Raw genomic sequence first — 14,481 nt, forward strand, 5'->3', positions numbered from 1 at the left:
GAGCAGACAGCTTTCCGAAGGTTCTGGACCAGGCCTGTATATTTTCTGTCCTTTCTCACAGAACAATTTGTTCTTCTCTTTGTAATTTTCTCTTAATCATCCTACTGGGGGAACTCTTATCTACTCTTCTGTGTACTAAAAGCGCATGACTCCGTTTGTAACTTGTACCTTTGTGCTCCTTCTTGTGGATCTCTTTACACAAAGTGAAGAACTCCAAGAATGGTTTTATGTTTGACATCTTAACCTAGAAAGCATCCCACAGATCCTTTGGGAGGCTGCCCACAAAGGATTGCTGGATTGAAGTATTTGGGCTGTTTGTCCTGATAGGTATCTTAATGCTTTTTGCTTAATGCACACAGTAGGAATTCTTAGGTGCTGGTAAAACTCTATGAAATCAGAAGAACTCACTGCTGTTATGTTGGTTATTGCCATATGAATTGAATTTCATGCTTAGTCAACGTATCAAACCACCTTTATTTAAGTTCTTCTTATAATGGCTTTTGCTATTAGGGGTAATTTTGGCTCTCAGGTTGGCCTTTTATCTTTCCTCATAACCTCATTACTGTCATGCCTTATCACACCCTTTTGTTCCTACACTGCAGAAACTTTCTGATTCCACACTCACTGATTGCTGGATCTGTGCTACAGCATGATACGCCTGAATTAGTGGCTTGGCCACTATCCTCACAAGGATGGAGAAGTTTATCTGGCCAAAATGCTGGCTTCTCCTTTGGGCTTTTTGAATCCACCTACAAGCTTCCCTCTAGGAAACAGGCCCTCGATGTTACTACCTTCCACTGTGTACCTCTTACTCATAAGAGAATACTCCTTACTCAGATTTGGACACTGACCAAAAACCTTGCCCTCTGTTTCAAAAATATTAATGGTACTGGAAGAAGTTTAGGTTATTTTCCATTGAATGTTTGTAACTATACGCTCTAATGTGATTTAGATGATTGTTGTTAATCTTAATAATATGCATCATTATGTTAACCAAGTGTTTACTAAAAAATTGCAACCTCTGCTATAACCCACTCAACCGCACAGCTTGTGTTTATGTGGATGGCCGTGTTAGATGTTGTCATCAGGAAGAATTTTATGGATCAGAAGATTTAGAGGAGATTGCTATTGACTCTTTCACAAGACCTCCTGCTGAAGGACGGAGCGGAAGCAGAGCGGGTAATCAAGCCACTCCAGCCTCCAAGGACGAGTGCTGCTCTGTCAATGTTTTCTTCTGGAAAAATCATGAGCAAAATGGGAAATGTGAAACGAGTTGACAACAGTGACTCCACTTTGTACCCTCGACTCCTTCTTGTTCAAAATATGAAACTGTGCTGACCTTGCTGACTTAGCAAAAGGGAGTCATTTGCTGAGAAAGGACTTGCTGAAGGATTGTGCAGAAATACACTTTTTCTGGTAACAACAAGGTGTCCGTGAGTAAGCCAATGAACTGTAACATAAATTGACCCTCCCTAACAAACAACTGAGGGGATAGTTCTGGGCTGTCCTTTCTGTTAATAAAACTCCTGGCTTGTACTCCTCAGGGGGACACTTCTGGCTGCTCCTTGAAGGTATCTTCCCCAAGTTGCAATTCTAAGACCCCAAATAAGTGCTCTCCTTTTCCTTTGCAGTGCCTCTTTTTCCTAAGTTGACAAACTGCTAGAAGAGATGGATCCCACAGAGATGGCTGCTTCTGTCTGACGGGAGAGGAAGATCCACATTTTTATGCTCTTTGGTATTCTTTGGACTTTTTAACTGTGTGTTTGAATTTGACAATTATTAGAAAAGGAGTGGGAGAAACTAGTATCAAGGGATTATTTCTTGATGTTCCTGACTTTGAATTTTTCAGGCCTCACTATAGATGATTGTTTTAGTTCGTTTACCAAAAAACAATATATCCTTTTGTGTGTATATTTTCATAAATGGTATCAGTCTCATTGTATTGTTCAGCAACACGATTCTTAGTCCATTTTAAAGAAGACTTCAAGTAAACTAATGTAGATTGAAAATATACATCTTTATTTCAAATCCCCACTAAAATGACAGTAAATGAAAAAGAAAAGTATTGATTACAAGAACACAAAGAATGGAAGAAATTTCTCTAAGAGAAAAGATGAGTCTAAAACATCATCTGATAGTTTTGGAGGACCGCCTGCGGCCGGGATATGTTCGTGGTGGGCACCCACAGGTATGTATGCATGGCTGCAAGACGGTTGTTACCTTGAAGGAGAGTTAAAGATGCACAAGAAGAAAATGAAAGATCAAATATTACATGGCTCCTGTGTAATATAATAAAAATAAAACCCAAGGAATATTGACTTAACCAAAAGAAAAAAGAGTTTACATCAGAAGGATGGAGAGAGAGGAATGTATGTGTGAGTGGAGTAAGAAAACTAAATCTTAATCTTCCTTAGCAAGAAGTCAATAAATAAATGTAAAACATCAAGAAACAGCAGAATAAACACATTGCATAGAAAGTTGGCACTCTAATTGGATTGTTGGTTTTCTTGTTGTTGAGCTGTATGAGTTCTTTGTATATTTTGGATATTAACCCCTTATCTGATATGTGGTTTGCAAATATCTTCTCCCAATTGTTAGGTTGTCTTTTCGTTTTGTTGATGGTTTCCTTTGCTGTGCAGAAGCTTTTTAGTTTGATGTAGTCCCATTTGTTCATTTTTCCTTTTGTTTCCCTTGCCCGGTCAGACATGGGACTTGAAAATATGCTGCTCAGACCAATGTCATAGAGTGTACTGCCTATGTTTTCTTCTAGAAGTCTCGTGGTTTCGGGTCTTACATTCAAGTCTTTAATCCATTTTGAGTTGATTTTTGTGCATGGTTTAAGGGAATGGTCTACTTTCATTCTTTTGCATGTGGCAACAATCCAATTAGAAAATGGGCGAAAGATCTGAACAGAGATTTCTCCAAAGAAGATATACAGATGGCCAACAGGCATATGAAAAGATGCTCAACATCATTAGCTATCAGGGAAATGCAAATCAAAACTACAATGAGGGTATCACCTCAGTCCGGTCAGAATGGCTATAATTAACAAGACAGGAAACAACAAATGTTGGAGAGGGTGTGGAGAGAAGGGAATCCTTGTTCACTGCTGGTGGCAGTGCAAACTGGTGCAGCCACTATGGAAAGCAGTATGGAGTATCCTCAGAAAATTAAGGATAGATCTACCCTATGATCCAGCTATTCCACTGCTGGGTATTTATCCAAAGAACTTGAAAACACAAAGGCATAAAGATACATGCACCTCTATGTTCATCGCGGCATTATACACAATAGCCAAGACATGGAAGCAACCTAGATGCCCATCAAGGGACGAATGGATAAAGAAGATGTGGTATTTATACACGATGGACAACTACTCAGCCATAAGAAATGACAAAATCCAGCCATTTGTGACAACGTGGATGGTCCTTGAGGGTATTATGCTGAGTGAAATAAGTCAGAGGGAGAAAGTCAAATACCGTATGATCTCACTCATAAGAAGAAGATAAAAATGACAAAAAAAACTAAACTACATAGCATTGGAGATTGGTCTGGTGGTTACCATTGGGGGAGGGGGGAGGGCAAAAGGGGTGATTAGGGTCACATGTGAGGGGATGCACTATTATTAGTGTTTGAGTGGTGAACATGATGTAATGTATCCAGAATTTGAAATATGATGTACATCCGAAAAAAATAAAAATTAAAAAAAAAAAAAGTAAGTTGACACTCAAGAGTAGTGGGCAAAAGAAGAAAAAGCACAACCAGAGGCACTCACAGCTAGAATATACAACTATGTACTGGGGGGCTTTGGGGAGAAGAGGAGGAGAAAAAAAAGCGTAATGGGCAGTGGGACAAAAGACACAAATAGTACCATCTCACTTTTACATATTTTGGATATATACTGATTCGACACAAACCAAAAATAACTTTCAGACAGTAAATAAAAGAGTATAAGCAGATGGCACCAGACAATTGATCTGATTTCTTTGGTCATCCTCTGTAGCCAGGCTTCCCCAGATGAAAAAAAATAATCATTGAAAATTATAAGTGCATGGTTCAGGCTCTGATGGCACCTGCCAGCCAGCCCAAGCAAGCTCCTGTCCCCTGGATATTCTTCTGTCTGGACTCTGTGCACACTGCCGGCTCCTCTCTTGGTTTTATGGCAGCTCCTTCTTCATCTCTTCTCTGGACTGCTTTTCCTATTTACCTCTTAGAGGTTCTTTCTCTTGTCTTATAAATGGGCACTTGGGGGGTTTAATCTTTTGTTTCTCCATAGCCTTACCAAAAACATGTATTGTCAAACTTTTGGATTTTTGCCAGTCTAATAGCTCAGATAACGTATGTCAGCATAATTTTCATTAGAATTTCTCTTATTGTGAATGAGGTTAACCACATTTTCATAGATTTAAGGTCATTTAATTTTTTTCCCAATAAAGTGTCTATTCATATCTTTATTTTTCTTTGGCTTTTATTTCTTAACTCTTAGAATCCCTCTCTATGTTAGAGTGATTGACCTTTTTATTTTTCTTTTGGCACTACTTAGCATTTTTATTAACCGTGTAGAAGTTTTGTTTTTTATATAGCAAAACTTGTCTTTTATGGATTCCGGATTTTGACTTAGAGTTAGAAAGATCTTTTAATTCCAAGGTTTTAAACCACTCTATGAATGTGGCTGCTACCCTGTGCAAACTATTAGATGTCTGGTATTGGGGTATTGGCTACTCACCTTCACAGTGACCTTAACAGAGCCACACACAGAGATGAAAATACCTCCGCGGAGCCACCGGCACACACAGTGAGGCCCCGCCCTCCAGCCCTGGGCTCCAGTCTCTCCTCTGCACTGACCGCCCACACCATACCCTGTGTTTCAGGGTCTGTTTGCTTCTCTTCCCCTCAAAGCTTGTTGCTTCCTGAGGGCAGGAGCTGGTGTTTTCAGCTGTGCTCTCAGTGCCTATAGCAGTGCTTGACTCACAGCAGACACAGGTAGAAGCTTTGTCAGCAGGTGGACAGACGAATGAGTGTCAGTCCCTCTAAAACTGTTTTTATTTAGGCCCCCTTGAAAATTTTAAATACATTTTCATCAATGAACAAAACTGTGTCTGTATTTTTTCACTCTTTTAATTACTTGGACTGAATAACAAATCACCACAAAGTTTATTGGCATAAAATAACCTTTTATTATGCTCATAGAATTTGGACAGAGCACAGCAGAGATGACTCCACACGCCTGGGGCCTCGCTGGGGACTGGAATCATATGAAGCCGTGTTTATTTATGTCTGGTGAAGGTTCCGGCTGGAGGCTAGAGGCCTCAGCTCCTCTTCATGCCATCTCTCTGTAGGAGCTAGTCTGGGTTTCTCCAGAGCAATGTCCCAAAACCGCAAGCCAGGCAGAAGTTATATTCATAACCTACCATCACTTCTACCATACTCTCTTAGTTGGGGCAATCACAAGTCCCCACCCAAATTCAAGGGCAAAGGACTTAAACCCCAGCTTTCCTTGAAAGGAGTGCTGAAGTCACACTGGGAGAGCGTGTGAGATGAGCACATTGTTGCAGTCATTTAGAAAATATCACCTGCTACATTAACTTTCTAAGCCTTTCATTTAATTCTGAATCCCATCCAGGACCATCACAATCTGTGTCCACCTAACACCCTAGTTTTTGGCTGTGATCCAAGAAGAAGGCTCTGGATAACGGCAAGCAAGGGCCTGTTCACGTCTTCAAGGTTCAAACTTGAGTTGCAATGTGGAGCTGTTGACGACAGGCTGGTGACTCTGGTCAAGTTGTTTTGAAAACTTGTTCTTGCTGCTATCTCATAAACTAAAACAAATGAGAAAAATCCTTTTAGCTCCTTGTCACTAAAATATTTTTAGTTCTTCAGCAAAATAGGAACTTGAAAGAAATAAAAGTATGTAGGCATGAGGATGGAATCATTTTCCTTCTATGTTCCTTCAATGGCAAACTATTGAGAGCAGACCTGTAAGTCTCCTTTAACAACTGGCAAACTAGCTGTCAGAAAACAAGAGACAAGTGCCGATGGAGTATGGATTTTTAACACGCATCAGGATGATAACACTGAAAAGCATATAAAGCTTCAGTTTAACGTCATCTGTGGGCAGTTGTCAATGTTGTCCTGAATTAGGTTACTATTAACAAATACTATTACCTAGTTCCATTTTCTTAAACTAGGTCACCAAATTTCGGCTCATGTGAAAATTCATTAAACTCTGAACAGAACTATTTCTACATGTGCCCTGATGAGGAGGCTGGAGGTAAACTAGAAGCAAAAACAGACTTAATGCAGCCCTCCTGGGCGCTCATCAGCAACAGCCTGCTTCCCCATCTTCCCTGCAGTCGCCACTCCACCCAGTCGTCAGGAACATCCTGATTAGTGGACTGGAAGTCAGGACACCTGGCCCTGCCTGGCCCGTGTCCACACACTGCGGGAGTGGCAGTGACTCACAAGTGCACAATTCTCCCCAACCTCAGTTGGTGGAGCTTTCACATGACCTCAGATCCAAGAATGCTGTTCTTTATCTTTTAAAAATAAAATATGAATTAGTAGGTTTCATTTAACTAGACAAAGTTTCATATAACACTGATAAAAAATGATAAGCTCAGAAAATGACTCATATTACAAATGAGTCCTTTAGACTTCATGAAAAGATTAACGTTGGGTTCTTTCAAATGGTGAGCAAGTTGTTCTGCAGCGTTTTATTTTGCTTTATTTCATTTTTAACATTTACTGCTATTTATTGACAAAACCCTGAATGCCGAAGTTAGGTGTGTGTGTCTCATCATTCATTAAGGGGAAGAAACCACAATGCACATCCAGTGCTCTACAGGAATATCTGTGGAACCACTGTGTCCCTCAAATCTCTTCAAGCAAAAGCACAAGTTCCACATTTCTGTGAGAACCATCAGCTGATGCTCCACCCTTCAAAATGTGCATCCTATATGCCCCCACCTCTGCCCCTTGAATTACTCCAGGAATTTTAGCAAAGCCTCATTATCTGAGTCTAGATGTGCTTTTCCCAGGCTCTAAGTGTGTTGTAAATAAAGGATCAACGGTAAACGTGGGGGAAATGTCCCAATTAGCACACGTGCAGGAATCTCAATGTGAACCTTTGGAATTGTATGTATTTTTGTTTACAGCAGTATTTGTCTACCTTCGTGTCATCTAAAATCATAGAATTTTAGACTTGGAAAGAACAAAACCTTGAAACCCAGGTCTTCTAAATTTGATTTTATATGCGACCTATTTATATCACATAGCCACTAATTTTTTATTGGTTTGTTTTTATGTATACAGGCTTTTACATATTTTTGGATACAATAATAACTATCTAAAAATGACAATCATAGCAAATAATTGTGCGTTGGAAAATTGCTTGCTTCCATTAAGATAATAACTGATTTTTTCAGCAATTAATATATTTTTTTACATTATTGATTTAGATCATTTACATTTAGTGTAATTATTGATATGTTAGGGCCTGTCTTCCATATTATTATTTATTTTATGTTTGTTCTTTTTGTTGTTTGTTTCTCTGTTTTCTTTTTCCTGACCCCGTGTAAGTTGCTTGAACTTTTTTAGCATTCCATTTTGATTTGTCTATAGTGGTATTGAGTATATTGTTTTGTATAGCTTTTTTAATGGTTGCTGTAGATGTTGTGTTATGAAAACATAACTTATCATAGTCTGTTGGTGTTTTCACTTTACCAGTTCTAGTGTAGTATAGAATCCTTACTTCCTTTCACCATTCCTTATTTACACTATAATTTTCTTAAATATTTCCTCTACATTTATTAAGAACTACATCAGACAAGGTTCAAATTTTCCTCAGCTAACAAACATAATTTAGAACCCTCAATAAGACAAGGAAAGTCTCTTGCATTTACCTATATTTTTACTCTTTGAGTTACTCTTTCTTCCTTCCTGATGTTTCAATATTCCTTCTATTATTATTTACTTTCTGTTTAGCAAACTTCTGTTGGCCATTCTTTTAGGGTCGGTTTGCTGGAAACAGATTCTCTTAGTTTTCCTTCATTTGAGTAAGTTTTTATTTCCCCTTCATTTCTGAAGGATATTTTCACTATGTAGAATTCTAGGTTCACTGTTCTTTACTTTCAGAGCTTGAAAATTGTTGTGCCCCTTCCTTTTGGCCCCCATCATTTCTGATGAGAAATTCACTGTCATTTGAATTGTTTTATTCTCATACATGTCATTTTTCTCTCACTGCTTTCAAGATTTTTTTTGCCTTTACATTTCAGAAATGTCATTGACGTGTCTTGGCATAAATTGTCTTGCATTTATCTTGTTTGGGGTTCACTCAGCTTCTTGAATCTCTAGATTTATGTTTTTTGCCAATTTGGGGGAATTTTCAGCCATTGTTTCTTGGAGTATTTTTTCAGCCTCACCCTTTGTCCTCTCTCTCTAAAAGTCTGATAACACAAGTTTTACATCTTTGGTTATAGTCCCACAGGTTGCCGAGGCTATGCTCATTCTTTTCACTTTATTTTCTCTCTGTTGTTCAGGTTGAGGAATTTTTATTGTCCTGCCTTCAAGTTCTCTGATTCTTTTCTTTGTCATCTCTAATCTGTTATTAAGCCCATCTGTTAAGGGTTTTTTGTTGTTGTTGTTGTTGTTGTTGTTGTTTTTGCTGATTGTATTTTTCAGTTCCAGATTTTTCATTTGGTTCTTCTTTATACCTTTATTTATTTGCTGAGATTTTCAGTTTTTTCATTTATGTCAATCATGTTTATAACTGCTTCTTGAAATATTTTTATGATGAGTTCCTTAAAATCCTTGTCAGATCATTCTAATGTCTGTGTAGCCTTGGTGTTTGTAGCTGTTGTCTTTCCTGATTCAGGTTGAGATTTTCCTGTCTTTTGGAATGACTAGAGATTCAGCCAGCCCTGGTGGTCTAGTGGTTAAGAATTGGTGCTCTCACTGCCACAGCCCAAGTTCATTCCCTGGTCAAGGAACTATACCACTCATCTGTCGGTTGTCATACAGCAGTGTCTGTGTGTTGCTTAAAGCTATGCCACCAGTATTTCAAAAACCAACAGGGTCACCCATGGTGGACCTTTCAGAGAGCTTATAGACTAGGATGAAGGACCTTGCCACCCACTTCCAAAAAATTGTCCATGAGAATCCTATGAATAGCAGCAGAGCATTGTCTGATATAGCACTTGAAGGTGAGAGGATGGTGCGACAAGATCAGGCAGGGTTCAGCTCTGCTGTACACAAGGTGCTAAGAGTCAGAATCGACTCAACGGCACTAACAACAGAGTGATTTTTGTGGAAATCTGAACATTGTGGGTATTATGTTATGAGACTCTGGATCTTATTTACATCTTGTGTTTTAGCTGGCCTCCTCTGATACCGTTCCAGTGGTGCCACCCGTTTACTGTGAGGTAGGGGTTGAAGTTCATGTTCCCACTGACTTCCTGCCAATTTCAGGACATAGATAAAATTTACACTCAGCATTTTTTCTTTTATTTTTTGAAAATTGATCCACTGGACAGAGGGAAAATATATAATTTTTAAGAAAAATAGGCTAGTTTACCTAGAGTTATTGCACGATTTAAGAGTAGATTTATTAGAAATCTTTCCAAGCTTCATGGGAATTTCGTAGCACTAACTATGCTGCCAGAAACCACATTGAGCCCTGCTGTAGCCAGACAGGAAACATTGTGGCCTCAGGATGAGTCACAATTATCTTTCTGACGCAAAAGGCCTTTGCTTTGATGGCAAGAAGAAAGAGGACTGAGAATTGGCTTATTTTAATAGTTTAAAGAGACCCAGAAAGTTAGGACTTCAATATGACTGAAAACTGTTAAAAGAAAAAGACATAAAGTTGGATCTAGATACAAGTGTATGCTCCAACCACATAAAATAAACAAAGACTAGGCAATATAAGCCAAAAAAGAAAAAATGCATAACAGCGTTAGCAGTTCTAGACTTTGTGGAAAGGCAAGACACAGCTCCATCTTTTGACTATTCTCCTCCAGCTGCATTGTGAGGTACACGGATATTTTTATAAGAAAAATACAATAATCTGTGTATTTAGAATCCACAACATGGAAAACAAAAACGTGGTAAAGGAAAGGGAAAAGGACAGAACTGCATAGGCAAGTGGAAAAAAGATGCTATCAGCAGAAAAATGACTATCTCATCGATGAGATCTTTTATACAAACGTCATGTAGCCACAAAACAAAACTCAGAGCAGAGTCACAAAACATAAAAAAAAGAGGAAACTGAGAAACACATCACCGGAAACCACCAAACTGAAAAGGCAGACAGAAATGCAAGGAAAAACAATCAATGGAAATATAGAACAACCAGAAGACAAAAGACAAAATGGCAGTATTAACTCCTCATATACCAATAATCACTCTAAATATAAATGGATTGAATTCACCAACCAAAAGACACAGAGCAGCTAGAAGAATTAAAAAACATTACCCTAAAAACAATACACTGCCTCCAGGAGACTCATCTCAGCTCTAAAGACAAACATAGGCTCAAAATGAAGGGATGGAAGATGATACTCCAAGAAAATGGTAACCTAAAGACAGCAGGTATAGCTATACTTGTATCAGACAAAATAGACTTCAAACCAAAAAAGATAACAAGAGATAAATATGGACATTATATAATGATAAAGGGAACAATGCACCAAGAAGACATAATACTTGCTAATATATATGCATCTAACACAAGAGTACCAAAGTACATAAAGCAACTATTAACAGATCTGAAGGGAGAAATTGACAGCAACACAATAATAATAATTATCACTTACATCAATGGATAGATCATCTAGACAGAAAATCAACAAGAAACATCAGCCTTAAATGAAATACTAAACCAGATGGACTTAATAGGTATATATACAGAGCAATCTATCCAAAAGCAGCAGAATACATATTCTTCTCAAGTGCATATGGAACATTCACAAAGATAGACCACATGTTGGGAAACAAAACAAGTCTTAACAAATTTAAGAAGATTGAAATAATAGCAAGCATTACTTTGTAACTACAATGGCATGAAACTAGACATTAACTACAAGAAGAAAGCTGGAGACATCACAAATATGTGGAGACTAAACAACATGCTACTGAATTCAATGGATCGATAAATAAAAGGAGAAATCAAAAAATACCTGGAGACAAATGAAAATGAAAACAGAGTATACCAAAACCTATGAGATGCAGCAAAAGCAATACTAAAAGGGAAGTATATAACGATACAGCCCTACCTCAAATAACAAAAAAATATCAAATAAACAATCTAACACTACACATAAAAGAACAAGGAAATGAAGAACACACTAAGCCCAAAGTCAGTAGCAGGAAGAAAATAATAAAAATCAGAGCAGAAATACATGAAATAGAGACTAAAAAAAAAAAAAAAAAATAGAAAAGATCAATGAAACTGAAAGCTTCTTCTTTGACAAGATAAACAAAATGACAAACTTTTAGCTAGACTCCCTAAGAAAAAAGAGAGAAGTCTCAATAAATAAAATCAGAAATGAAAGGAGAAATAACAACAGATAGCACCGAAATACAAGATTATAAAAACATACTATGAAAAGAGATATGCCAACAAATTGGATCACCTAGAAGAAATGGATAAATTCTTAGAATCATACAACCTCCCCAAACTGAATCAAGAAGGAATAGAGAATCTGAATAGACTAATCACTAGTAACGAGATTGAAACAGTAATCAAAAACCTCCAAAAATCAAAAAACCGCAAATCAGATGGCTTCCCCAGAGAATTCTACCAAACATTCAAGAAGATTTAATACCTATCCTTCTCAAACTCTTCCAAAAATTGAATAGGAAGGAACACTTCCTAACTCAGTTTACAAGGCCAACCTTACCTTGATACCAAAACCAGACAAGGACAACACAAAAAGGAAAGTTATAGGCCAATATCACTGATGAACATAGATGCAAAATTCCTCAACAAAATATTAGCATATTGAATATGACAAAACAGAAAAAGGATTGTATACCACAATTCAGTGGGATTTATTCCAGGGACACAGGGTGGGTTCAACATCCATAAATCAATCGATGTGATATACCACATTAACAAAATGAAGAATAAAAACCACATGATCATCTCAATAGACACAGAGAAAACATTTGACAAGGTTCAGCATCCATTTGTGATTAAAAAAAAGCTCTTAATAAAATGGTTATAGAAGGAAAGAACCTCAATATAATAAAGGTCATATATGAAAGACCCATTGCTAACATCATTCTCAACAGTGAAAAACTGAAACTCATCCTTTTAAGAACAGGAAGAAGACAAGGATGTCAACTCTCACCATTCTTATTCGATATAGTATTAGAAGTCTTAGCCAGAGAACTTAGGCAAGAAAAAGAAATTAAATTGTAAAAGAAAAAGTAAAATTATCACTATTTGTGAATGACATGATTCTATATATAGAAAACCCTTCAGAATCCACCCAAATACTAGTAGAAATAATTAACAAATACAGTAAAGTTGCAGGGCACAAAATCAACATACAAAAATCAGTTGCATTTCTATACACTAAAAATGAACTAGCAGAAAGAGATATCAAGAATACCATCCCACTTACAATCACAATAGAAAGAATAAAATACCAAGGAATAAATTTAATCAAGGTGAAAGATCTGTACACTGAAAACTTTAAGACATTGTTGAAAAAAATTGAAGAAGACATAAAGAAATGGAAAGATATTCCATGCTCATAGATTGGAAGGATTAACATAGTTAAAATGTCCATATTACCTAAAGCAATCTACAGATTCAGTACCATCCCAATGAGAATCCCAATGACATTTTTTATGAAAATAGAACAAAGAATCCTAAAATTTATATAGAACAACAAAAGACCACAAATAGCCAAAGCAATCCTGAGGAAAAAGAACAAACCTGTAGGCAACATACTCCCTGATTTCAAAATACACCTCAAAGCTATAGTAATTAAAACAGCATGATATTGGCAGAAAAAGAAACACACAAATCAGTAGAACTGAATTGAGAGCCCAGAAATAAACCCACACATGGACAACTAATTTATGACGAAGGAGCCAAAAACATACAATGGAGAAAAGAAAGTCTTTCAATAAATGGTACTAGGAAAACTGGACATCCACATGCAAAAGAATGAAAGTAGACCATTGTCTCACACCATGCACAAAAGTTAACTCAAAATGGATTAAAGACTTGAACGTAAGACCTAAAACCATTAAACTCCTAGAAGAAAACATAGGCAGTACATTCTTTGACATCAATCTTAGCAGTATCTTTTTTGAATATGTGTCCTCAGGCAAGGGAAACCAAATAAAAAATGAACAAATTGGCCTACATCAAACTAAAAAGCTTCTCCTTAGCAAAAGAAACCATCAGCAAAATGACAAGACAACCTACCAATTAGAAGAAGATATTTGCAAATCATATATCCAATAAAGGGTTAATATCCAAAATATATAAAGAACACATACAACTCAACAACAAAAAACAAAACAACCTGATCAAAAGATGAACAAAGGATCTAAATAGACATTTTGTCAAAGAAGATATACACATGGCCAACAAGCACATGAAAAGATGTTCAACATCACTAATTATTAGGGAGATGCAAATCAAAACTACAATGAGATTATCACCTTACACCTGTCAGAATGGCTATTATTAAAAAGACAAGTAATAGCAAGTATTGGAGAGGATGTGGCAAAAAGGGAACACTCGTACACTGCTAGTAAAAATGTAAATTGCTGCAGCCATAGTGGAAAACAGTATGGAGATTCCTCAAAAAATTAAGAATAGAATTATCATATGATCTACCTATTCTACTGTTGGGTATTTATCCAAAGAACACAAAAACAGTAATTTGAAAAGATGTATGCTAATTTCACAAGAGTAGCAAGCATTCCCCAATGCAAAAGCATCTCAAGTCTCTGAAAAGATATATGTACCGCCATGTTCATTGCAGCATTATTTATAACAGCCAAGACTTGGAAAGAACATAAATTTCCATTGATGGATGAAAAGGGAAAGAAAATGTTATTATACATATGAGTGTGTATATGCACACACACAGATATATATATGTGGAATATTATAGCTATGAAAAGGAAGGAAATTCTGCCATTTGTGACAAAATGGATAGACCTTGAGTGCATTATGCTAAGCAAAATTAGTCAGACAAAGACAAACACTGTATGATCTCACTTCTATGTGGAATCTGAAAATAAACCCCAAACTCATAGATACAGAGAACAGACTGATGGTTACCAGGGGTGGGGAGGTGGGAGGCAGGTGAAATGGGTGAAGATGGTCAAAAGGTATAAACTTCCAGTTATAAAATAAATAAGTCATGGAGATGTAATGTATAGCATGGTGACTATAGTTAATAATACTGTATTGTATATTTGAAAGTTGCTAAGATAGAACATCTTAAAGGTTCT

This window comes from Equus quagga, chromosome 4, assembly GCF_021613505.1.
Source record: "Equus quagga isolate Etosha38 chromosome 4, UCLA_HA_Equagga_1.0, whole genome shotgun sequence".
Taxonomy (NCBI): domain Eukaryota; kingdom Metazoa; phylum Chordata; class Mammalia; order Perissodactyla; family Equidae; genus Equus; species Equus quagga.